The sequence below is a fragment of the Anas acuta genome, chromosome Z, assembly GCF_963932015.1.
Source record: "Anas acuta chromosome Z, bAnaAcu1.1, whole genome shotgun sequence".
NCBI classification, from domain to species: domain Eukaryota; kingdom Metazoa; phylum Chordata; class Aves; order Anseriformes; family Anatidae; genus Anas; species Anas acuta.
In genome coordinates, this window is record NC_089017.1 from 67,902,588 (window position 1) to 67,929,122 (window position 26,535).

Genomic DNA, 26,535 nt, shown 5'->3' on the forward strand with positions numbered 1-26,535 from the left:
GCTTTTCTAGTTTAGGGCAGGAGGCAGGAAAAGCCTCTTGTAGGGAGAGGGAAATTTGAATTCTCACATGAAGCTCCCAGGTTTTTGTGGTTTGAAGACACAGCCTTTTAAGTCCTTTAAACTCACCTGAGTTCACTAACCCGGGAAAAGTTGCAACATCAAGTGGAAATTGTGAGAAATTTGTGGTTTCATATGCTTTTCACCTTAGACTAGGCTTTGGTTAATGGCCTTATAATGAAAGCAAAACTGTGTAAGGTGCAAAACGCACTGAAATGACAAGGCATTGGCACAAACCAAAACCACCGTGGTTTTCGCTGTTTCATTCTTCCCTGACTTAAACTTTCAATAGTATTGCTGCTTCAGAAAGCTTAATATTCATTATGTCAGACTGCAAATACCTCATAATCTTAAAATTTTATTTTTTTTATGGATCTAAATATGGGGAAGTGGAATTACAGTAGTTTTCTACAGCTCAGTGAAAATAAGGATTTGAGGTTATTGTCATTTGTAGAAGAAATTAGGATCTGACCATATTTTTTATTTAACTGGTCATTTTTTAAGAGTAATTCATTGAAAACAGTAGATTTTGTTAATAATACAGGAATATTTAAAAGTTTGCTTTTCCAGTCCCCCATTAAATACAAGACAAATCACAATGATTAATAAATAAATAAATAAATGAAAGACCCCACCCAGCATAATGACTGATAAGGTAAGATTAGAAATACTTTGGTGAGTATGCATTTCAAGAAATTAATTTTATTCCTAACCACAGACTCAGGATCAATGGTGTTTGAATCAGATGGTACGACAAAAGAGCATGAGGAAAACAGATATAGTTGCTAATATATATTCTAATATATATTTATTAAAGGTATACATATAGGAATCTACTAGTGTGTACGGTATATTAGAACATACTAATATCAAAATATCGGACTATACTTACATTTTAAATATGTATTGTAGATCAATAATTGTATATATGAGTATGAAATTATCGGGTTTTTTAATCCTTCTAAAACCCTTTAAGTCAAGCTGTGAAAAATGCCTCACAGTTTAATCCCCTGGCACACATGTTTCTTATTACAAGTTGAATATACAGTGTAATTTAAAAATATTATGAGGGTTCTCCTGTAATTTGTCTGTATACTATAAAAACAGAAATTAGCGTGTTTTGCCAATAATTATCTAGACTGTGCTGCCATTGAAGAATGCTTCGTAATTAATTTCCAAGTGCAATTCACAAGGCCAATAGAAATTTGGATAGATTGTTATGACAGGAAAAGAAAATAAATCCTTTGTGATAAGGCCTGTGATCTGGTTTTAACATGTGGGATTGCAACACATGTGAGGAACAAAAGAAAAAAGTTTAAACAACACAGGGAAGGAGCAAAGGGGAGAAAGAGAAGTTAAGGTAATGTGAGAGAAAGCACTTCTAGGAAGCAAAATTGGGCTTTGGAAGTTATATTCCTACTTTCTCTGGACTGCTTTATGTTGTCTTTATATCGGTCCACTGATTTTACTCATTCCTTTCTTTTCTACTTGCTTCCCTGGCTAGTTGCATCCATTCCTTTTTCTTCTGTTCCAGTCCCCGTCAACTGCACTCTTTTTGGTACCTGTCAAATTCGTGTTTCTTGTAACTTCAGGGAAGTTGGTGGAGTTGTACCATGTACAAGTAAGGTGGGAGTGATTGTGTTGAATGGATGCATTGTGTTTCAGCTGACTCCTTTATAAGGACATATAAACCAGACAATGGTCTTGTTTACTTTAAAGTGTTATATGGTGTAATTTAATTAAATAGAACTTCTAGCAACAACAGAAGGCTGTATGCACAGATGCAATTATAGGATTAGGGTCTGGGTGTGCAATAATTACCCTGCTCAACATGCAAATATGATTAGACAGACAAAATCAGTCAATGTAATCTGTTCTAAACAGCCTACATTTACCAGTTTTCGGCAGCACTTTTTTTTTTTTTTTTTTTTTTTAATGGAAAATGACTGTATTTGAGGTTATTTATATCGAGTTTAAAAAAAACAGTAATAATAGTAGCTACCTTATTTTCCTTATTCATACCTTAATATGGACAATAGGAATAGAAATAATACTTACAACACCACCACCCCAAACTGGTCTGTTTTTCTGCTTTCTAATTTCACATTTTCAAGCTCATTGCAGGAATCCCTTTTTGATTTAAGCTCACCTGTTTAAAAAGTTTTCTTTTATGAATCAAATACCCAACGCTTACAATGTTTTGGGTTTTTTTGATTAGATCAGTTTTTAACATTTGCCAGAAAATCACTGTGTAGTCTTCAAGTCATTGTTCTCTTATGCAATATCCAAGAACACAATATTCCGTGTAAACTGATTTAGTACCAAAACAAGACAGAGAAATATTGGTTCCAAATTGCCCTGTCTTCACTGGGTCTCATCTGGCATAATTGCTTACATTTCTGTGTTTTAATTCACACGTCCGTAAGTCAGAAATTGTGCTTATTATGAAATACAGAGGAATGAATGCTTCAGAATGTGCTTAATCCTTTCAGTGAGCAATTTAGCGTCACCTTTGCTCTTTTCTTGCCATCTTAACTAGTAAAAAATTATGACTTTTCCCTAACATTTACTGTTAAGTCATTTTAAGCAATACATGTAGTTACTGCCAGTTGTCAGCTCTCGTAATTATCTTCTAAATTGTACTGTCATTACAGTAAGTCATTAGTTTACACATTTTTGCTACATTTACTTCTTATTTTTGTCATCCAGATATGTCAAGCGATTGCTATATCAATCCTAATTCACAGGAACAAACTCATTACCATATCATTTTAAGCTTTTTTTTTTTTTTTTTTTTTTTTTTTGACATTAATTTCTAGCTGGCAGCTAAAAGATCTTCTAAACTATGTTTTATGTAACGGGAAAATATCCCCTTCTCCATCTGACTTAGCTTCTATTTACTTGAAATAATTCGTTACATTGTTGACTTTCATGTAATTCTCCTATTAAACCTTTTCAGTTCCTTGTAAAATGCTATGTGTACATGCTCAGATGTGCTGTGTTTATACGAATACAATACAACTTGGGTTCTTCTTTGTTTAGTGTGCTGGGGAAGAAAAAAAAAATCATTTCTTACTCCACAAGTACTTGATTAGGACAGTCATCTTTGCACTTCTCCGGCGGTACAAGGACTTCTCTAGCAACTGTGGCTCAAGAAGTAATGGTCCTAATTAAACCTGGCAATTCACTGTGACTTGCACTAGCATTGCAGGCTGCACCTTTGGTCTTCTGCTGGCTTCTGGAGAGAAGCTGATCCACACACCATCCAAGTGAGCTAAGTCCTTTGAGGGAGCCTCTCAAGGTATCAATTAGATAGCGTGGTTTGCCGCTCCAGTTTCCAAGTCCTTCATGAAGAGGGCTGATGCAGTACAGAAGAAACTGGTGCAGAATCTTCGCAGGATTTTACTGACAGGAGAAAAGGGGAAAATGGTTTTGCCAGGCTACTAAAAACAGTTTTTATCGAAGTCTAAGTCAAGCTAAAACGATTGTGTGTGGCCACAGTTTAAAAGCAAGGATTTTATTTTTGTGTTTTCTTAAGAAAGTTCTCAAATTTCTGTTTGACTGGTAAGTGTGAAGAATAAATAGAATACATGTGCTATTGCAACAGGCACACATTAGGTTCCTGCTAAGGAATTTAATTAAAACTGCCTCACTACAAAGACTAAAATACCCTCCCATGGTGAAAATGATCTTGTGGGTAGGGCTTGACTGCCATTCAGTGCTTTGGTTCGTATCCTGCTTTCCAATCAGATTCGTTCTGGGACTGCAGTAAACCTGGGGAGCATTTGCGGACAAATAGAACAATTTAGTGGAATTGCTAACAGACTACAGCAAGTAAATCATCGCTGATGGAAACAACGTAGCTAACCTGTTAGATAAGTGAAGTGCATTGCAGTAATCAAGCCTTGGGCTGCTGAAATTTATGGGTGCTTTAGAGAGATCCATGTCGCAGAATGCAAAGGATTGAGCAAAGACAGAAAAAAGACTTTGGTGGGTCTGGATGCCAAAAGTGCTAGGGATTGGTGCATGATATGTAGCAATGGCAGAAAAAAGAAAAAAAAAGAAAATTTATTTGTGCTTGTTATTAACAAAGTTTACTTTGGTCTCTGGTGCAAGATCTAGCAAGCTTGGAAATGTGAGACTACACTCCAAAATCAGCATTTCTTGGTGTTAATATACAACTGGCTGGACCTATGAAATTCCACCTCCCAGTGAGACCAGTTCTGCTCTTAAAGTAAATAGAGAGCAGGGGATAGTTCAGGGGGAGCCCTTAGGACGTCCCCAAATCCAGTTTTAAGCTCAGTGGGAGCCATTTGAGTCATACAGGTCAGAAGAGGAAAGACAGGCTTAGACTAAGAGCAGGACCTGCGGCTTCACCTCTGTACACAACTGGCTTTCCTGGCCAATAAAACACTGCATGTCACACCTGTCTCTTCTGAGACTCTCCTCGTCCTGCAACAGGAAAAGAAAATTGGCTAGAATCCACCCAGTGAGTATGGAAAGACCTACTTCTTAGTCATTTTCACTGCCCTCCTCCCAGGACTCAGCAGGTGAGAATCCTGGGTGTGTGTGTGGTGAGTCATGGCTCATCAGGTGGCTGCTCTGTGCATGCATGTAAAACTGCGGCCTGCTCTCAACCAGACTCATAAAATGTGCCTGGAAATGCTCAGTGAGTATTATCCAAAGCGTTTCCCCCAGACAGAGGAGGTTTGATGTCATGGTTTGCTTTGTATTTGAACAGCACTTGTGATATTATGCAGCTAACAAGAATATCTTGACACTCTCATAGTTCGGGTAGCACTAATGAAACTCTGCATGTTGAGGAGCATTTGGCCTAGGGTTTCTTAGTTGATTTGGTTGTTGACTGAAGATAAACTTTTTTTTTTTTTTTTTTTTTTTTTTTTTTTTTTTTTTTTTTTTTCTCCTGTCTTAACAATTTTAGCCATCCACTTTTCAATACAGGGAATAATTTATTGTACTCACATCTTGACATTCTGTGACCTGGATTTCTGGTACAGGATCTATTCAGTTCAGTGAAGTTACAAACAAATTGTATGAAGATTTGTCACTCTCAGTGCAGAGAGCTGCCCTCTCCCTTTGGAGTGCTGTTTTTCTCGAAGTCATGACATCAAAGTTTTCTCTTGTGTCAAGTTTTCTTGAACTGAGGCCACTGCTGTGCCTAACAATGGAGAAACGATCACATCTTTTCCAGAAAGAAGCTTTTGTACTTTTATGCAGCAAGAGCACCGCACGAGCATAATAGATTTGTTAGCTCCTCCAGGTGCCTTTTTGTTACGGCTTGACATAACACGTGTACAATAGAGCTGTTACTACCTCCAGGTGCCTTTCCACTACAGCTTGACATAACAGTACCCTCTAGCGGTAAACGCCTGTTTATTTATTTATTTATGTATGCATTTATTTATTTATTTGTAATGTGTTTGGAAGTGCCAGGGAAATGGAACTCGCACGGTGCCCTATTAGAGGATAATTATTGTACTGGCATACCATTACCATATGACAGCTTTTTTCCTCTGTACAATTTTTGCTTGACACTCTTTCAGTGTTACTGATGGGCTTAAAGTAGGACCAAAATTCTCATTAGTACAAAATCCTCATTAGTACAACTCTAATAAATTGTCACACATCTTTATTTCAGAGGTCTTGCAAGTTTACATGTTCTACTTTTTCACCTCCCAAATATCCTAATTATGTATTTCTGGTAGGTAACCTCCCATTTTGATTTTCTTGCCACAGGATTCTTTTATGTCCGTGCTGTTCCCTTGAAGCCTTTGATCAGTCTTGAGCAACATCACATTTATGACTCATTTGTTTTACATTTGTTATTTGTTAGCTGATTGTCTTTAAGGATGCTCCAGAGTGATTTTAGAATTCACTCCCACGTTATATTTTACAAACCACAATTCCACCTGCATGGATGGAATTTCTTTCACAACAGATGCAGAAACATTATTTCACTTCAACTTTGTAAGTAACCAAATGTACCAATATGTGCATCACTGGGTGAGAAATCTTAGCCATGTGAACATCTGCTCTGTGTTAGATTTCTGGACATCTGCAACGTCTGTAACTGTACAATGTTGCTTTTTACATGCAACATCTATGTATTACCTGCCTACACTTCACTTTATTCTGCAGCTATTTGGAATTATTTGGAACCAAAGAGTTCAGAGTTCACACTGACATTTACTTGTGTACGCTGATGAAGTGTGTCTACAAACAGTTCCCCGTGGGTGTACAGAATTTCTGAGAGGATACTCATGGAGACATAACTTTCCAATTGCACTTTTACAGGCCTAAATACACTTAAGATTCTAGTCTTAGCAAGCTACAAACAAACTACACACCAAATTGTACATGGGCTCTCCTGAATGACTTTACCCTAACTTCTTTCCCCTCTGTTGAGCAAATCATCCATATTCCTCCCAGATTTACTTGGCTACATGAAAACGCAGTATTTTGATTAATCGTTCTCTTCTAATTTATTTTAGTTACTGTTAGATGAACAAGAAAACCACGAAATAAGCATGAGAAATTCAGTGGTTTTTTGTTTGTTTGTTTGTTTGCTGTCTAGGTGTAACTAGAAAATAATACAAAAGATGTCTCCCCCTTCTTATTTAAGAAAATTGCTTTTGCCAATTCTGTTGAAATACAATCTTACACAGTTATACCCTACTAGAGACGGTGACAATCTGACAGGGGGCAAGGTGATCATGGGGGACAGGAACCGTCCAACACAGATTTGGCCTGGCTGTTAGGAGAATGCCTTTTCCTTCCCCTTGTTCTTCCTCAGACACTCAGTTTTCTCCCCTTTAGTTGTGAGAAATGGTAAGTCAGCCCTCTGACTGTGCCTCTGTGGGTGACTCTTTTCATAGACAGTGAAGTGCTCAGTGAGGGAAGTGAGAACCATGGAATCATTTAGGTTGGAAAAGACCTTCAAGACCATCAAGTCCAACCATCCCCTAACACTACACGTCTACCACTAAATCGTGTCTCTTAGTGCCATGCCCACGGGTGTCTTAAATACTTGCAGTGAGGGGAACTCCACCACCTCCCTGGGCAGCCCATTCCAACACATAACCACCCTTCCCATGAAGAAAGTCTTCAAGACATCCAGTCCAAACCTTCCCTGGTTCTAAACGTGTTCCCCCACCTCGATGTCCATCTTGTGGTGAGGGGCCCAAAGCTGAACACTTCCTCCCAGCCCAGGCTGCCCCCGGCCCCATCCAGCCTGGCCTTGAGCACCTCCAGGGATGGGGCACCCACAGCTCCTCTGGGCAGCCTGTGCCAGGGCCTCAGCACCCTCTGTTTGAAGGATTTCTTCCTTACATCTTTCAGTTTAAAGCCATTCTCCCTTGTTCTATCACTCCCCTCCCTGACACAGCGTCCCTCCCCACCTTTCCCGTAGGCCCCTTAGCTATGGGAAGGCCGCTGTGCGGTCTCCTCAGAGCCTTCTCTTCTCCAGGCTGAACAACCCCAACTCCCTCGCCCTGCTGGCCACACTGCTTTTGGTATAGCCCAGGGTATGGCTGGCTTTCTGGGCTGCCAGCACACATCGATGGCTCGTGTTGAGCTTCACATCCACCAACACCCCAACCCCTTCCCCTCAGGGCTGCTCTCAATCCATTTCTCCACCCCCCCTGTGTCTGTGCTTGGCATTGCTCTGACCCAGGTGCAGCGCCTTGCGCTTGGTCTGTTGAACTCCATGAGGTTCACACTGGTCCACCTCTCAAGCCTGTTCAGGTCCCTCTGATGGCATCCCTTCCCTCCAGTGATGGCACTCAAGATGATCTGCTCCATAATCTTCCCTGGCACTGAGGTTAGACCGAGAGGCCTGTAGTTCCCTGGGTCCTTCTCCCAGCCCTTCCTGCAGATGGGCATCACATTTGCAAACTTCCAGTCAGCTGGGACCTCCCCTGGTAGCCAGGACTGCTGATAAACGATGGGAAGTGGCTTGGTGAACACTTCCACTAGCTCCTTCAGTACCCTTGGGTGGATCTTATCCGGCCCCATAGACCTGTGGGTGCTCAAGTGCTGTTGTAGGTTGCTAACCACTTCCCCATGGATTATAAGGTGCCTCTGAGAAGGCAATCGAAAGCCGGTCATCATTTGTCAGTCATAACCTGTAAATCAGTTACCATTTAACCTGCTGTTAAATGGCTGCCTTGTCGCTCTGCTCTCACAGGTACTTACCCTCTTGCTTGCCTTCTCATTAGGATGCTCATAATTCAGGGCAGGGCTAGTGATACACGCTCTGTTTACCCAGCAGCAGGCTCAGTGGGACCCAACCTTTAGTGTATCAGAGGTAAACAGCTCGTAAGCCAGGCTAGAGGAATGATCAGGCTCTTCCCTTTAGACTTGTGCTTCTGCTCCTTCCAAAGAAGTTTGAAGAGTGAGAATCTTAGTCAAGGAGCTGCAGCAATCAGTCTCTTCACATCTTGTAGCATTGCTTGGTGTTCTTTCTTCCTGAAAGTGCAGAGAAGGAAAATCTGGTGAGTATGTATGCTCCACTGTTTTTAAGTTCAGTTATCATTTGACAGATACCACGAAGTGTTCAGGCAATGAGTATGATCTGTGCCTCATCTCAGTTAAAATGTGTGGCGAAACACCAAGAGCCCTTTGCTGTCAGAAGGAAGAAAGTGTGTAGCATAAAGCAGTGGCTTGCTGTATTCTGATAGATGCTGTATTCTGATAGATCTTTTTTATTTTTTATTTTTTTTAAAGGCTAAAGCAAAGGTAGCAGAGTTTTAAACTAAGGGAGACAGAGAAAAACCATTTAAGCTGGTTACTCATGTCTTTGGTTCATTGCTGTCACAAAGGACAGTGTCTCCATAATTTATTAGACATGCTTAATGCTGTTAAAGGAAAATGCAAAGTGTGTATTGAAAACACAGATGGGAAGGATTTAAGTTTTGGATGCTACCACAAATTATCTTTTAAAGCACTTCGTCTATTTTACTGACTGTGCAGCCCCCCCAAGCACATCCTGAAGAAGTGCCTTCACAAATTGCATGGAAACCTATCTTCAGTTTCACCATTCCACTTGCTACACAGGAAAATAGTTTTTGTGTAAATCAAACCGTACTGAAAAATAAATAAATAAATAAATAAACTAGATCACTTCAAATCACGTAAAATCCTCACAGCAGTACTAGTTTTCAAGGGAACAACATAAGAGAAAATCCTTGTTGAAAAAAAATCCCACCAGAGGTCGTAAGACAGAACTATTAAAAACTTTTCTAACAGGAATACAGTTTTGAAGAATATTAAATGCCAAGACTTCGAACAGGACCGAACATGTAGCCAGCCTCTGTTTCTGTAGGTATGGAAGTAGCTCATTTCAGGCAGATGGGAGCGCCGGGATAGTCTGTGCCTTGCCTCTCTGCAGCAGGCTGCTGAGCAAAGACAGAACCGAGGTGTCGTGAGCACCCTCGTTAATTCCTGCTAACATAACCTTTAACAGGAGCAAGAATGCCTCAGTGCAGATTGCTAATTCTTCCTTTTGTCTAACTCCTGCCAACTTCCCAGAAGGAAACCGAACCAGTTTTAGCAGTGTCTTGCAGCAGAGCACCCCAGACAGGTGTGTCTACCTTTGCCAGAGGCGTGTACAGAGAAATTGTTCAAGATGTTTCCAATGCTAGTACATCTTTTTTATTTTTTATTTTTTTTACAGAGGTTGTAGGAATGCTCTGAATGTTACTGTTGGAGCTCAGTTATCTGTATGAAAAGCACTAGGACAAACAGATGTGCTGTTTATCTTGGCAATGCTGCTCTGCATTGATCTTCCAGCATGACATTGAGGCATGGTCAGATATTCGTATCCGTATAAAAGTCACAGTGGTTGAAGGATGTAGGGGAGGGAACTTCTGCTTTTCCACTTTTCCCCTCAGCCATCTGTGTCTTCTTTCCAGTATAAAATTAAATGTCTGTATCTCTTAGACAAAGACATAGAGAGAAAATTGGGTGGCAGTTCTCTCTGCAGGTTTAAAGCCTAAACTGGGCCCCAAGGCATGAGTTTTAAACATTTGGAGGCAAAAGTAGCTCAAGCTATCACTGAAATTAAGGGAAGGACCTTAACTGAACCTCAAGGTGTTAAAATACAAAATATTCATTGTGTGCCTGTGATGCAGTTCACCCACCCAAGCTAAAGGGATTCCACTATACAAACCCTGCAGACCTGTACGCCATGGGCAGGTATGCAGTGTGATCCTCCCTTTCTTCCAGACGTCATAACTGCCAGCAAAAAATTACAGAAAATAAGCTGTGACATGGAAGAGCCTTATCCTGGTGACAGTGACACACAGGGGGATGCGCGCCTTGAGGCTCCTGAAGTATTTCTCAGGTGGTTGGAGAGGTATTCAACCTCCAGCAAGCTCCCCAGCAGTGCACTGGATGTGGGCACCAATAACTGCCTAATGCATACCCTGCTGTGACTTAATTCTGTAATTAGTTGTATGGAGCAGCAGGCACAAGAGAGCTGTGGCCACCCTGCTGACTGTTATTAATTATTAAGCATGTTTCCTTGGACATGTACATGCCCTTGAAGCTGCAAACCTTCCTTTAAAGCTTTGGAAAACTTGTTTTTGTAACGTGCAGTGCCTTGATTTTTCCTTTTCTATAAGTTTCCTTTTTTTTTTTTTTTTCCGATGATACAGATGAGCATTATTCCTTTAGCATCGTACCCTTTGCTAGGAATATGGGCCATTTTTCACAGAGAGCTCTCCTAAAACCAGAGGGGGAAGGGGCCTGACCTGAGGAGTTCACAATGTAGTGAGGTAAAACAGGCTAGAGGAGCAGGCACAGAAAGAATTGCCCAAGGTCACAGGGCAGAGCTGGAAATGAAACCTGGCCATGTTCTCTCCCCCTCACAGGCCACCTTGCATGCCAGCTTTGCACAGTCTCACTGAAACAGAGCTACCCATTTGTACCTGCTTTGAAATGGCTTTTATGGCATATCATTAACAAAAAAAAAAAACACCTGGTTATATCGTGTCCCTTCTACTGACATCACAACAAATGCTGAAATCTGGTCCCCCTTCAGTGCAGGTTTTCACCCTCTCTGAATGCTGCTTCTGCCTCAGCCCTTGCACATCCTATTGTCAACATCCACATGCAGGACAGCAGCAGCTCGTGGGGGGTTTCTGAAAAAAAGGGACATGGAGAGCCAGAGCAACGAGGCAGCACAGGTTATAATTTGTGTATAACCTGGTCTGCAAAAACAGCCACCTGTAACCTCATGCTTCAGGTAGCTTTAAAATAATTTACAGTAATTAAATGCCTGCGAAATCCAAAATTGTACAGAAGAATTTTAGGCAGCAGAAAGAGTGTTGCACCTTTAAAGACAGTGGGAAATAGAAACAGCAAATCTTCTGCTTGGCATAGGTGTTCTGACCTTGTCTGGAGCTGGCCTCAGCATATCAAATGGAGGAAGAATGTAGCAGAAGGAGTCTTTTTAATTAATCACCTTGTTTACCTTGGCCCTTCAGTTCTTTATATGACTGTGCATATGAATGTAAAAGGGGGAGGTTGCACCTTAGTCAATATGTTATTTAGTGAAGTTTTTTGTTTTTTGTTTTTTTTTTGTCAGCTTAGCTCCCATGGTAGTTGTACTTACTGCTAATTTATTACAGCCTTATTAAAAAAGCTTCACTTTGAAGAATAAGATAATGGCTTTGTTGCCACTTTTTGCTTTGGTTTGATATGGGCTTGCTGGCTCTCCTGAAAACAAAATCTTCTAAAAGGTGCATCATTAAGACATCAAACAGAACGAAGAAATTACACTTGACACTTGGCTTAGTCACACATTTTTCTAGCCATCCGTATTTTAGTCTCTTGTTATAATTACTGTTCCCCATTTATTTACCAAACTATTTTGAGACTTGCTACTGTGCAAGTTACAGCACACCTCAAGGTGCCAGATACCTTTTAGCTGCTGTTGTAAAAACAATAGAGCAGAGGATGGTGCACAGGCTCATCCCTGTTGTCCTTGCTCCGTGGCAGCTCCCTCTCTAGCCACAGCACCACGGGGGGGAGGCTGGCAGTGGGTCTGTCCATCTGTCCGTCTGCAGACCCTATGGATTTTGAGTGGTGGGGACTCCAGTGGCAGCTGCTGGGTTGCTGGCCCTGTCTCAGCTGCTTTGTCTTCCGCAAAACTTCTTGGCGCCAGCAGCAGGAGACTAGCAATGAAGACATACTGAGGGCTGCTCCCTGTTATAAAACACGAGCCGGACAAAAACACGCTGGCTGCTTCTGAAGAAAACTTGTCTACTTGCAGGGCATCACAGCAGAGTCTGTGGATACTCCGTATCCATCACCTGGAAGGGAAAAGGCTGCCAGGTGCTGGCGGTGGCCACTGTGTCCCCACGGGCAGGGCTCGGTGCCGCCGGGCGGGCGTCTGATGGGTGTCACGGCACAGCCTGAGGCAGCTTTCTGCTGCAATCACAGCCCCTGGATGCAGGCTCCCTTCAGCTTAATGAGGGGTAATAGTTGATAATCCTCTAGCATCTGCTAGGTAAGAAAAATCACTTACCAGATTCTCCTGTATTTTTTTTTTTCTCTCCTTGTTTTAGATTAGTAGCTCAAACCTTAGCATCACAACTGTCTTATTTTGCTATGTTTCATTGTGACTTATTCACTGGCTTCCTTTTCCCCAAAATAAATCATTTTGTTTTATATTTGACACAATCTTGCTAGTATTTGTTGTTATTATTATTGTGCTGGGGTTGCCCTTATGTTTATTCTAACAAAAAAAGGTTTCTCACTTTCTCTTGAATTTCTCTTTTCTTGAATTTCTAAACAGATCTTCTTTCAACTTGCTTGGCTTATACTCTCGTTTTGGAATATTTTTTGGTTGTATTATATTTTTGAATTTCAGATAAGCATTGCAGTCAGCTTAGGACATATTCCCACAATTTCCATTTGACCTTTTTATTAGAATACCACATAATTCATAAGTCAGCCATTCTGATTGCTGGCATGTTTCCCCGCTCTTCCCTTTGATCTATAAAATTACTGTTCTGCAAGCTGACCCGTCAAGCAATTCCTTATAAATAAAATGTGCCTTTTGAGAACAGGTTCCTGCATGGCCCAGAAGGCTGAAGATGTCAGCCTTTCCCAGTGGAGGTGTTCCCAGTCTGGGATTTCTCTGGAACTGGCTGGAGGAGGTGACAGCTACGTGGATGAGCAGCAGCAGGAACCCTTCGGCTGACCAGGCAGTGTTTTACATACCACTTTGAAGTTTGTCTGCTTCGTTTGGAAGCCCCCACTTCTGTCAAGCTGTTATTTGGCTTCTGCAGGAGTGCTGTGTGGCTCTTGGATGCCTGTGTGCCCCTGCGTGTGCCTGGTGGTGGTGGTGTCCTTCCCTTCTGCGATGGCTTGTTCCCACTCGCTTCCAGGAAAAAATGGAACTGGTACAGCCGCTGCTTCTACTTCTCTGCCAGATCCCTTCCCGTGCTAAGATGATTAGGTTTATTTGCTTCAGCTTTGCATGCTCAGAATGAAATTAGGCAAGTTATTTCGGTGACAAATGTCAGGATAAATCCTATACTGCCTGTACTTTTTTGAATGCAGTTACTAATGGAGTCATTGACTGATTTACACAATAATAGGATTACTTAGGGTGCCTCTTCAGAATGGAGTAGTGCCCCAAATTTTTAGAGAGTGAGTAGAAAGAAAATATTTATCGATACATCAAAATAAAAAAGATCTGATATTCAGAATCTATAGGGGTGTAACAAAAGGGTACTACCAATTAAAAAAAAAAAAGAGAGAGAGAGAGAGAATTATGTTAAAGATTGACTGGTTTACTGATTCCGAAACCTTTATTTTTGTCCTTATTTTAATTTTCCCTATTTTGATTTGGAAGACTAAAGCATTATTTATTTATTTGTTTGTTTATTTTAAATGAAAGGGAGGATTATATATATAGGTTAATCTTCCCTTTTTTTTCCCTTTATATATATATATATATATATATATATATATATATATATATATATATATATATATATGTATAGGTTGCACAGCACCAAGCAAAAGTTTTCTTTTTCCTGACTGAGTCTGATGTGCTGTTGAAGCTTGTGATGGACTTTGGGTAACAAAAGTGATTTTCACTTCCAGTGAGGGATTCTCACCACCTCCCAGAACTGGATGAGAACACGGCTGAACAGCTTGGTAGGTAGCAAAGAGGAACACAGGCCATCTGCCAGGTAGCTTTCCCTGCAATCTGCCTTCAGAAGCAGTATAAGCAACACCAAAACACAAAATGGCTACCTGATTCATGCTGTTGTACACTGAAATGATAAGGCTTGAAAAAAAAAAAAAGAAAGAGTCAGTTGAACCGAGACACACAGAAAAAAACCTTGCAACTGCATCCTGAGGGAAACTGCAAAAATAACCTGCATTTTGATATTTGTACAGTCAGCCTAGTACTGTCAGGGTCAATCTTCACCAGCACAGGGAGACACAACAAAGGCCAAAACGACAAGGACTGGGTGGTGGAAGTTAAGCCTCTAGCAACAATTGTTCTCACTCATGGGTGACTGAGTGCTGCTCTCAGCTGTTGCGAATATTTGTTTCCAGAGAATGACCCAGTATATAGCTGTAAGCTGTAAGGGATTGGCCTTCCCTCTGCTGCTCCAGGGTTTAAGAGCTACCTGGGAAGCTCCCAGCCCACTAGATGCCTACAGCAACTTGCTCAGCCACTGCTGTGTAATCTTTACGTATGTATTTTCACAGGTATTAGCTCAAGCAATTGTCTCACAGGCAGGAGAAGCCAGGCAGCAGAGCTGCTGAACGGCATGATATTTATCGCTGTGCATTGTTTTGATGCGTGGGACCATGTTTAGTGTTTCACAGAGATGTTGTACACTGAGATGATCTGTGTATGATATTTTTCATAGTCAAATATAGAATATTATATAGAAGTCATTCCTGAAGAGCTGAGTTAGTCCTTTAGGAAACAGGGAGAAACAAGTGATACAGCAGGTCAGCCTGCAGGTCATCTGCCAAGATAAAAGACTGGCTTTAATTTACACTTTCAGTGGTGTCAGGTCTGAAAGTCTATTAACATTCATAAAATGAAATGAGTTGTGGACAGCTGCCAAAGAAGAGACCTATGATTCAGCTGCAGGATTGCAAGCACTGGTTTGTGTCTGTGTTGGGAGGAAGTCATGACAGCTACAGGGCTGCAGGATGGAGCTGTGCATATGGAAGGTAAAAGTAAGTGGGTTTTGCAAGCAGCAAAACCAGAGTCCCTGATCCCTTAGCAAAACAGGTGGGGAGGTAACCCACCTCCAGGCCACCCAGGCTTAGGAAGCAGATTTTACACGTCATTTGAATACACAAGAAACTTCATTAACGTTACTTCCTGCCAGAGATAAGGGATCACAAAGAATATGTTTGAAATGAATCACCTCTTTTTAAATGCAGATAGCTGAGCGCACCTCTGGGAAGCATCCCTCCTGATGTGAAGGCTACTTCTCCCCTCAGCAAAATGTGTGTGGTTTGCCTTTATAAACTCCCTTCACCATTGCTGGTATTTCAGTGTAAAGAAGGCCTCTGTACACCCCTGAGACCAGATCCTATCCTGTGCTCTGTCGTGCCCTGTAAGGCAGTTCAGGAGGCCTGAGGCTTCTAATCAGATGAAATAGAGACCTCTCAACCCCACTGTTGTCTTTTGTGAACACCTGCAGTAACAAATCCGCTAGAGGAGGTGTGAGGCACACAATTAAAGCTGTGTTTTTGCAGTAGGGAATTATTTTCCTGTATTCCAAGGCAGTTGTGTAGTCATACCAAGGAGAAGTGCCACACTGTTCCAAAATACGGCAGAAGCTTCAGAAAAACAGGATGAGCAGTGAGAGAAGAGTGAAACAAAGATCACAAGTTCTCAAAACATAAGAAAGGAGAAATTAAAGGGTTGAAAAAAAGAAAAATTGTACATATATGGTATAGAGGAGCGTCGAGGAGCTTGTGAACCTGCAGTACCCAGCCAATGAGGAAACAGGGGAGGTGATCAGGAGTCGGGGAATAGGGAATAAAAGGTTAGGATTTGTTTTCTAAAATGTGCTGCTGATTGACAGGACACCCAGCATTGCAATCGCAAGTAAAACAGCTTCACAGAAGAGCCTGTCTGAAGAAAATTCTTTGATATTTTTCTCACAGAGGCAACCAGTCAGCCACAGATGGTGACCCTGAGAGGCAGACACTGGAAAACCCGCTGCCTGCCCAGGGGCCTCTCGTGGGGGCCCTGAAGGGATGCCCTCCCTCTGCCAGACACGGCCGTGAGATTATCTGTGGGCCTGGAGAAGGAGAGAAAGAGCCACGCTTTGGTTCAACACGTGGTCCCTGGGGTAACGAGTCTCTCCTGGTACTGTAAGTATTCCCCCCCCCCTCACAGGAAGGGTGCTGTCCTGGCAGGCAATGGCACGGCACATTTTCTTTATTTGTTAATTGCCCCAATAAATAAACAAACAAACAAATAAATAAATAAATCTTTCTCTTTTGGGAACGTACCTCACGATGGTCATCGCCGAAAGAATGGCAGCCTGCAAAGCCACTGCCTCTGCCACACTCTCTCCAAGGCTTTCCCTTACTGCAAACCACTCAGCACTCATTAACCCCTTCCAGTATCAAAAACCAATTACCTTCCTTAATGACCTTTTCTCCTCCTTACACGTCAGCTAAGTGCAAGTAGATGAACGTATCCACCCAGCTTTATACACACCCTATGGAAGGAGATGTCCAAAATTAAGAAGAAGTCATACATTATGTCAAGAATAGCAAAGACACTACGTTTTCATCTTCTCCACTGGGACTGATGCTTGCTGGCAGAAGGACATGCTGGGGCTGGCTGAGTGACAAGTTTCTGTGCTCAGCTCTTAGCTGAAGTATCAGAGTAATTTCCAACTCTGCGTGTAATGTAACCGCTGCTTTCATTGCAGGGCTGCAGTGAGTGAAACCAGAACCTCATTTTCAGATAACTTTCAAAGACAGAGATGTGACATCAGGATGACAAATATTGAATACGGTCAAAAATGCCATAAATAGTATCATTATTGAATGTTAGATAGTTTTAAAAAGTTAGTAAATACCAGTGTTTACTGCATGTGACTTTTTAGGGGTTATTTGCATTGCTCCTTCTTTTCTAGCCCATGCACAAAGCCATCTGCTAACTGTAAAATCTGATTTAGTTTGCTTAAGGAGATCAGCTACAACTTTAAGGCAGCAATTAGGTATATCTGCTTTTGCTAGAAATCAGCACAGAAGGGATTTTGCTTTCAGTTACCCTGCTTAACAGCTTGTAACTTGCCACAGCATCACTGCAGAAATAAATCATCTGCTAGCAAAGGAAACACTGGACATCGTATAAGGTTTCTCTTCCATTCCTGCTGTTAACTTAACTTTGTCTTATTTGAGGTAAATGAATCATAATGTCTTCCTTTTGAAATCTTTGTGCTGCATCATACATGCTCCAGTTGTTGTTCTTACTCACACTCTGGCCACATCAGCCCCATAAAATGGCTAATTAATTCTGTGCTCTGATACCTATCTTCTCTGCCACCAGTGGAACGTACAACATTGAATATTTATTGCTGTCAATGCCTAAGAAATGAGCAGCTCTGGAGTTATTAAAGAGAAAACGACACACAGGACTTTTAATGACGCTCCATGTATTGATGTGCTGCTGATCACGGCACGTAGTAAGAGGCCATTATAACTGGCTTCGCTAGATTTTCACACAGAGGTCAGATACTCTCAATCCTTTTGCCAAGGAATGAGGGAGGAAAGCATGGCACCCTCCTCCCCGCATACCTGCCTGAAGGCTAAGGACGCAGCAACCTTGGTGGTGTTACACTGACAGCTCATTCAAAAAAGCTAGCAAAGGAGCTTTTGAAAATAGACCCTAATTTTAAGGATATAGTGGAATGTTTTGAAGAGAGAGAGGAGCCTTCTCTCACTCGGATTTTGTCTCTGACTCAGCTGATAGTTATGCTTTTGTATGAAAGCCAGGGAACAGACCAGCTGAAGTGGGAAATTGGAACTCTGTGTCCAAATATCAGGGCAATTTGCTGCAGAACTACGCTCATAAGATTCACTTTTTTTTTACAGCAAATGTGAATGGCAGAAAAGATCTGCATCATGAACCTGAGATCAGGCTGTATATTCTGTACCTGTACCAGCGGCTCCAGGGGACAAGACTGGGACAGCTTGTACTCAGCCTGTTTTCATGAACAAACAGCCTCACGGGTGATAGAGGTTACAGCAACCAGAACAAAGTCAATTGTGGTCAAACACAAATTTTGTTAATGCAGTTCTTATTTCACAGAAACCTCTTGCTAAACACTGAAAAGAAAATCTTGCTGTTCTGCAGCAGGTTTGTGTGATGGAACTGCTACACTCCTATGAAATAACCTGACAAAGTTGCATAGGAAATGGCAGCTGTTGAAGCTTTTTGTAAGGCACATAGAAAAATATCATGCACACGAATTTTGAAAAGCCACAGGAGGTGTAGTTGTCAAGTTTGTAAGTGTCAAGTCTGATTTATCCCAGTACAATTCATGAGAACCGAACAGTTTTGTCATCTTTAAAAAGTGTTGCTTTGTTCATACTATTCAAAAGCTGAACCCTTACATTTCTGAATCCTTCTAGTGTCTTTGAGATGTTTAAAAACATCGGAGACAAAGATGCTTACATGATTAGACTACACCGTGGATGTAACCCTTCAGCGATTTGTAAGACTTGGCCATTCTTCATTCACAACAGAAGAAATGTCTTTTCTGTCAGAACAGAAGCAATATATTTAAATCTTTTTATGTGAAATAGTCTTGCATGATTCTCTCCCTATAGGGCTTATTGTTTTTAGTCTATTAAATCAAGAGGCAAGAACAAAGCATTTACCATTATGTTTACTTAAAACTGTCACTTGGCTTCAAACCTGTCTCTGATGCATGATGAATTGGATATAACAAGACGTAACCGCAAAGAAAACACTTCTTACATATTCATCACTGCCTCAGCCGTCAAAGTCATACTCAGTAACTCTTGAATTGAATACTCAATACTCCTGGCCTCAAGTTAGTAACAATAAACTCCCCCTCTAATTTTGAAATAATGGAAGGCTCTCCTTTATCTACTGATTAGTCAGAAATAAGGAAGAGACTTTGATGTCCCCCCCTTGGAATTGTTGTAATATTTTAGCTTAAGCCTCCTGACCTGATTTGGAGGGCTTCAGGTCATGAAGGATTAAAATTTTCTCATAACTGAAAAGCAGTTCTCTGCTGCTACCTCCTTTTGAGATTCTTCTCTTATCTCCAAGGTCAGGTAAAGACATCAAGGGACTGGAAATATGCTCTGTCTGTGAGATTGCTCAAGAGGACCTTGTAGTGTTCTCCCACATAAAAACCTCATTTATATCTTCTTAATTCAAGCAATGTGCTCAGGCTTAGAAAAAAATGGCAAAGTAACAGCCTCCAGCAGCTTTTAAACTGGTTGTACTTATCTGATTTTCAAGCTGTTTCAAACATCTTTAATTGCTTTGGTTAATTTTAACAACTGTTTTCACAAGATGCTATTTCTCCAGAGCAGCTTTCTCTCCCTGTTATGTCTAGTTTAGATTTTCATGCCTGGTGAGTTATTTGCAAGATCCACTTCCTGGTTTCCTTCAGAAATTGAGGATTTCCCTTACACATTAATTCTTCGTCACTGCTTTGTTCTCATTACACTCACTGTTAAGGGAACATTTCCTTTCCCTAGATGATACAGGCATGTAAATAAGCTCTTTGGTTAAATGTCTGTGCATCACAGACTGGCATCCCTTGGTTAGCTCCTAAGGAAGTTATGCTCTGCATTCCCTTTTGTGCTGTGCTGTGTTTTTTGTTGTTGTTGTTGTTGTTTTCTTCATTAGAGTGATCATTCATTCAGAGAAAAAAACTGGTCTGAAACAGTGCTCTAAGAGAACATTTTGGAACATGAAGTTATTGCTTCTGCTACGTTTAGATTACATGTATATAAACCTAATATGTTATTTCTTCCGACTGTTAAGAGAAATCAGTGGAAACAGCTGCACAGATTTCAGTGGGGTTTGTCCTCTATCGTCTTGCTCCCCGAAATAGTTCAGTGACAACCTCGTCCTTACCACTCAGAAGCACCCCAGCCTGGACAAGCTCTGCGTTGGTGCCCTTCTCATTTTTCCGACTGAATCACCCAGAAAAGAGGCGCCCTGCAGCCCCAGCGTGACATCCCCTAAATCATGGGGAGGACCTTTGACAGAGAAAAAAATATTTAAACATTACGAATCTCTGGGCACACGTGCTTCATTTCTTCAGGCTGTTGCTGAGACTCAAAGGTTTTATAAATTTGTCTAACTACCTTGATTGCGCAGCACGACTCAATTACAAACAGGAATGTGAATACAAGAGGTTTTCTTGCAAACATCACATTTATGCATTAAACAGGAAAATCAGAGCAGAAAGCCTTGAAAGACACACGGATTTCAAAATTCCCTGGAGAACAGAGAAAATTCTTTGCAAAGCTATATTACCAAAACACAGGGACTGTCTGGTAAAGGAAAATATTTGATGTCAGGTCAAAGCACACGCATTTTACTTGTGAGTATGATACAAAAACAAACTTCACATATCATTTACTCTTTGCTCACACCATTAAAGAGAGAAAGGACTGGAATTTCAGCAAAAGCTGTAACGAAGTTACCTACAGGTTCTACCTTAAAGCTCTTCCTTCATTTTCCTATCAGTTTCTGAAGCTTTCATACATTACTCTAAAACTTCATTTGTTTCTATAATCAATTTCTTTTGAAAGACAATTTCTAGAGTATGGAATGTGTAAAAAAACACGCTAAAAATATGAAAATATGGGAAAATTTTTTTTTTTTTTTGACAGCCAGTAACATTTCAAACTGACCAGTGGTTTTGCAGTGGAAAATGTGGTCCCTAGCTAGATAATGAATTCCAACAGAATCCTGTATTTTTTAGCTGTACTTATCCTAACTTGGGATATTTGCAATTCCACATTTTTGTGTGCACAGCAGTAATCAGGGGACACTTCCAGTTAAGCCAACTGTTTCTGAGGGGAAAAAAAAAAAAAAAAAGCCAACCTTGATACTAGCCCTCCCAGTGTAACAGAATATCTGAGCTGGCTGAGCAGTGAGTGAGGCGTCATGGGGAGTGCCGTAGTTCAGAGGTCTGGAGGACAAACATACCCAGCTGAACTGTGACTCAGAGAGAGGCACTCAGGGCAGCAGTGGGTAAGAACACACTTCTAGGGCACAGCAGATTCTACAAAGTGAAATGTTTTACACAAATCATCTCATTTGTCCGTCAGAGTCAAGTAGTATACGACTAGGAAAAAGTTAGGATGTCTCTGCTGCTGGCGGGTAAATAAGAACCGGAGGCTCTAGGAAAAACTTAATGAAGTTATCTTTGTGCTAAAGCAACGTGAATTAATAGTATGCTCTCTGTTCTGCACAAGGATTGATGTGTGACCGACTCTACATAGGTTGTATCTTCCACTGTTTGTATCCTAGTGTTACAGAACAAAATTAAACTGTGTTCCTCTACTGCTTTTTGGTGGTGGCAGCTGGTTAATTGGTTTGTATTTTGAACAAAGTTGCAGAATTGATCTTGCCTGACTTTGAAGAGAACAGGGACCATTTTGCTTTCCAGTTTCCCATCCTGGTTCATAGCAGGACCACACAGTTTTATAGCATCACAGATGAGCACAGGCACCCTGCACTACAGCAATGAGAATGTGGGAGGGGGAAGGAACTGCTTCTGCTGCCAGGGTTTTGTCTTCTGTTTGTAATTTGCCTGCTCATCTTAAACATGGATAAGGGGGCAGCTTAGCTAACAAAACCATGAAGAGTGCAACTGTGGCACATGAGAGCATTGATCGTATACCTAACTTCCCCAACCTTTTGTTTCTTTAGCTTAGTGTAGATCATAGCATCCCAAATCATGTTCTGCTGGAGGGTCTTCAAAACTCCATGGGTCTTGCTGAGCCCTTAAACACACTTGCCATGATGGGAAGGTCCTCGCAGTGCCCTGAGTAGCACTGCCATGTAGTGCTTAGGGACATGGTTTAGTGGGTGACATTGGTGGTAGGGGGGTGGTTGGACCAGATGATCTTGCAGGTTTTCCCCAACCTTAACGATTCTGCGAATATTCAAAGGTTCCCATTTATTTTGAAAAGCCAAAACCTGATCTTGTTTGAGACACCTGATAAAGTTCAACTTCAGTAAACCAATTTGACCCAAATTGTTTGTGGAGATAATGTATAACAGCAGTCTTCACACAGATCTGGTCTATGTTACTTATTATCTTGTAAGAGTACTTTGTTGCATTAGACATTATAAAAACATGTAATACAGTGTTTTTTCCTTTGCTGTGAAGGAAATTGTGATAGTCATTACCTTTTGCAGCAAATCTAATTGCAGAAAGTGTTCCTAACACAATACTCACAATTAATATTTCCATAAGAACAGCTAAACTACAAGATGTAGGGGAATTGATTATTAATATACATGTACATTGGATTAAATCTAATTGGCAAGTGTAACAGAGGCTATTCATACATGGGAGCTTCATGTGTACTTAAGCTTAGTCATTCATTCTTCATCCTCAATTCTGGAAAAACACTTGGATCACTTAAGGATATTTAAATACCCTGGGCTTTTCCAGGAAATGTTGGAGTATGGTGCATAGGCAAAAGAGAGAGAGAGGAAAATCCTGGAGCACAGACAGCTGACTAATGCCAGTGCAAGGTGTGAAAAAAATACAGGGGTATGAGCAAGGGAATGGAAATCAGTTATCTGAGTCATCAGCAGAGCAAGATTTCAAACATTCATTTTTAAATAAAAGCAATTGTGATTAAATAGGACCTTCATTTTATTCTATTTATCAAGGTAAAAGTCAGAAAAGGTGTAAATCCTTCATGTGGTAACCAGGCTCCTGCTTGTACTTGTTTCACTGTGTGAATAAATAAATTAATTAATTAAATTAAAAAAATCCTAAAATGAATCCTGATAAACTCTTTGGTAATAAATGAAGTGTCTTAGGAGAGAACTTATTATGATTTATTCATAAAACCACCTCGTTTTCCCAATTTTGGCAGCAGACACAACGAAGCTTTACAATACGTAAGTCTTTAACATTTTAGTTGTTATGAGATGAAATTGCCATTTATCTGCTATTAATAAGACTGCGTTTGTTATACGATGGTAGCAAATACTGCCGGTAATAGAAACAGCTAATCCACAGATGTTCCAAAGATACCTGCTGGACTGTTCACGACACTGATAGACGAAATGTGTTACCTTTCTAAAGGTAAATTTTCTAAAGGTAATTTTTTTCTAAAAAAAAAAAAAAAAAAAAAAAAAAAAAATCCAAGTAAATAAGTAAGTAAAATAAGTAAGTAAATAAAATCTTCTATGATTCTCTGAGTTAAAAACCCCTAGGCTAAGCTAACAAGAGGTGTCACAGGCTCCCTCCACTGCCCAACACTGAAACAGCTCTGCTAGTAACACTTTTGAGAAGGCTGGTGGGACTCCCCAAAAAGCATGTGTATCCCCGCCAGGGTGGCTGTTTTATCACTGAAGTCAATCAATACACTCCCACTTTTGCAGCATTTGCTGGAAGCTGTAATATACACTCACGATGGTTGGTACAGTTTCTCTCAAACAAAGCAGAGGTATGTCTCCTTAAACAAGCATATATTAAGTTTACACTATGAGAAAATATTCTCTTTTACATGGAAAATAAATTAATTGAAGTCCTTCTTCCTTACCTGAGAAGAAGTGTACTCCAGAAACAGTTGGTTCAATGACAGGATGAGAGGAACATTTCTGTGAGAGCAAATGTCTGAAATACAGCTGGGAACCCCGTTCCCTCAAAGACGCTTTCCTGAAAAGGGTGAGACAGCAAAGCAACTTTTTGCATTAGGAGTTAGTAGAACTGAGGCAGAGGAATTGTGCAGGAGCTAAAGAAACCCACTGCTCAAATGTGCTGAACGGGGCCAGGGTTATGGAGGCCTAAAGGGCAGAATCAAGATGGTTACAGCTGTCGGAGGAAACACCATGTTTTTCAGAGCTGTGTTTTGATCTTAAACATCTTAAGGTCTTAAGATCTTAAAGATCTCCACGCTGGCTTGATGACCCTTGGAGCCCAGCTCCCACCTCTCCTTGAATTAAAGCCAGTAGGTGGTGAAGGCTGGGAATTGGGGTAGCAGGTAGCAGAGCAGGGTGTTAACCACGACAGCAGACCAAGCCAAGGCAGAACAGCGACAGAGCGGTGCTGCCGCAATGCCACACATGAACCAAACAGCTTGCTGACAAAACACCGACCCTGCAAAGGTAAAAAGGCTGTTTTTCAGGGAGAAGGCCTTTCCACGTTCCCACGTACGCAGCTATGGCAGCACGGGGCTAGCTTGGCTCCGGGCTGCAATGAGCGGCCATTTTGTGAGGGGCTGCCTCTTCATGGCAGGACTGCAGGCGCCACAGAAAGCATCTCTGTGCATCTGAACCAAGCTCGAGTGGGTCTCTTTGCGGCTTAACTGGACTTCTGCTCAAGTCAGGAAAGCCCAGTGGTTTAATTCCTATGCTGGACTCAAGAACCACCGCCAAAACTGCCCTCCCTGCCCGAGATCTCTGTGAAACCTGAATCTGCACTCAGGGTGTTGCACTGGGCCTTTGTGTGAAAGCCAAAAGGGAACGAGGACAAGACAAAAGTAGGAGCTGGTGGATGTCTCCCATCTGCATCGCCAGGTGGGCAGCGTGTCAAGGGCAGGGGGTGACAAGAGCGTCCATCAGGGGTCCCAGAGAGGGAGGACGAGACCCCGCGGGAAGAGTTATGTGTGGATGTAGTGGTACAGGATCTTGATATGGTACAGGATCTTGATAGTGACTGCTCAGCTTGCCTTTGCTGTGAAATCAGAGAGGAGCTGGGGGGAAGTTGCAGAGGGGACAGATAGGGTTGGAGGAGCAGAGGAAAGATGATCCTGCCACAGACCGTCCCTGACCTGGGGAGGCAGAAGGTGAGACAGAGCAAAGGCTCCAGCGATTTCAGCTGGACTGGAAATGCTTCAGTTTGAAGTGAAACCTCTCACACGGACAGAGAATGGAAACCACTCCACTCCACGCTAGATGGCGAACTTGCATCTAGTCACGGTGTTCGGCTGACCATGGGAGGCCAACATGAGACCATCACGTAAAACAAGCCCCTTGTTGTATTGCAGGCATGTTTGGTTTGCGATAGCCACTTTTTGCTGTCTCTTTTGGTTTTGGAGCTTGGTGTAGGAGACTGTTATCATGCTATTTTCACCATGTTTTGTATTTTTCATACACTGCCCCAGCTGAAGGAAGAGGAATGATGCTCCCAGTAGCCATCTGCAGTGCCAGTGCTGCTCTGCTCCTGTCCCTGCTGCCACATTCATGTTTGGTCCCCACTCAAAAATCCCGTTATCTAGATCTGAGCAGGATTGGATCAAAGAAATATAAGGTACAAAGGGGTTTTTTTGCCTTGAAAATCTGTATTTGGGGCTGTGCAGGGAAGGTGTAGTTTAACACCCAAACACCCCTTCTGAAATATTTATTGGTCTTCAAGGAAGAGAGTTGGAAGTTCACTGTATTAATTCTTTCCCAGCTGACAGTACTGAGCTGCTACTAAGGAAGGTTAGCTGCAAAACCCTTTTCTCATATTCTTTTAGTTCCTTTTACCAGTGCCAGGTCGGCTCGTGTCCCCTGGCCCCAACCACCGCTGCTTTCCTCACACAGCTACTCCTTCCCAACCATCCCTTGGCCATACACCTAAGGCTACCTCTATCTGCTGTCCATCCAGCTGAGAGAACATCAGTGTATCCAACAATCCCCAGTATGAGTGTGAAAAACTTACCTCTTGCTCCTAGTGAGGGGATTTGGTACCATTGTCTCTTTAGATCATGCATCTAAGCGTTGCATTTGCTGCTTCCCAAAGATTATTTTTCTTGCCTTCTCCATTCAGAAGACTGTACATCTAATCTAAGCCTAAATCTAATAATCTAAGACTCTAAATCTAATTTTAATCCAAAGTGTCTCCAGATCAAACACCCTAGGCAGCTCTCCGGTGTTACTTGCTGTAGAGGTTTCTGCTTTGCATAGAGGCAAAGCATACACACTTCCTTACTGCGTTGCAGCAACCAGCATGATATCTACACTATTGCACAATCCACTCAGCCAGCTCATTCTCCTCCAGAGAACTTTGGCTTCCAGTGCACAGCCCAAGCACAGCCTTTGTCCCTGTTCATGCCAGCACTCCTGCTCCTGGCAGGCTGTGTGGCCGCAAACACTCACCTAGCCCAGCCACGCTGCTCCCTCCTGCTCGGGCAGCCACAGAGGGGCTGAGGAGCTGCTGCTGCCCAACGGGGGTGAGTTCACCCCTGCCTCCACCCCAGGTTGTCACGCCTCGTTAG

The 26,535-nt window shown here is 41.7% G+C and overlaps 2 long non-coding RNA genes across 4 annotated transcripts; one reads left to right on the forward strand and one right to left on the reverse strand.

The window, feature by feature from the left end:
* Window positions 1–1,968: 1,968 nt before the first annotated feature.
* On the reverse strand, window positions 1,969–26,299 carry LOC137848123 (uncharacterized). Of its 3 annotated transcripts, XR_011091182.1 has the most exons (8): window positions 25,980–26,299; window positions 23,878–23,993; window positions 20,213–20,337; window positions 18,770–18,854; window positions 16,722–16,802; window positions 13,306–14,383; window positions 8,272–8,544; window positions 1,969–3,462 (listed from the first exon to the last, which is right to left on the reverse strand). It is a non-coding gene; the product is annotated as an uncharacterized lncRNA (long non-coding RNA). The 3 variants fall into 3 exon arrangements; XR_011091183.1 differs by lacking the exon at window positions 20,213–20,337; XR_011091184.1 differs by lacking the exons at window positions 18,770–18,854; window positions 20,213–20,337 and having other exon boundaries at window positions 25,980–26,298.
* On the forward strand, window positions 14,698–23,867 carry LOC137848124 (uncharacterized). The gene is made up of 3 exons (XR_011091185.1): window positions 14,698–14,798; window positions 16,240–16,449; window positions 16,758–23,867. It is a non-coding gene; the product is annotated as an uncharacterized lncRNA (long non-coding RNA).
* Window positions 26,300–26,535: the final 236 nt, after the last annotated feature.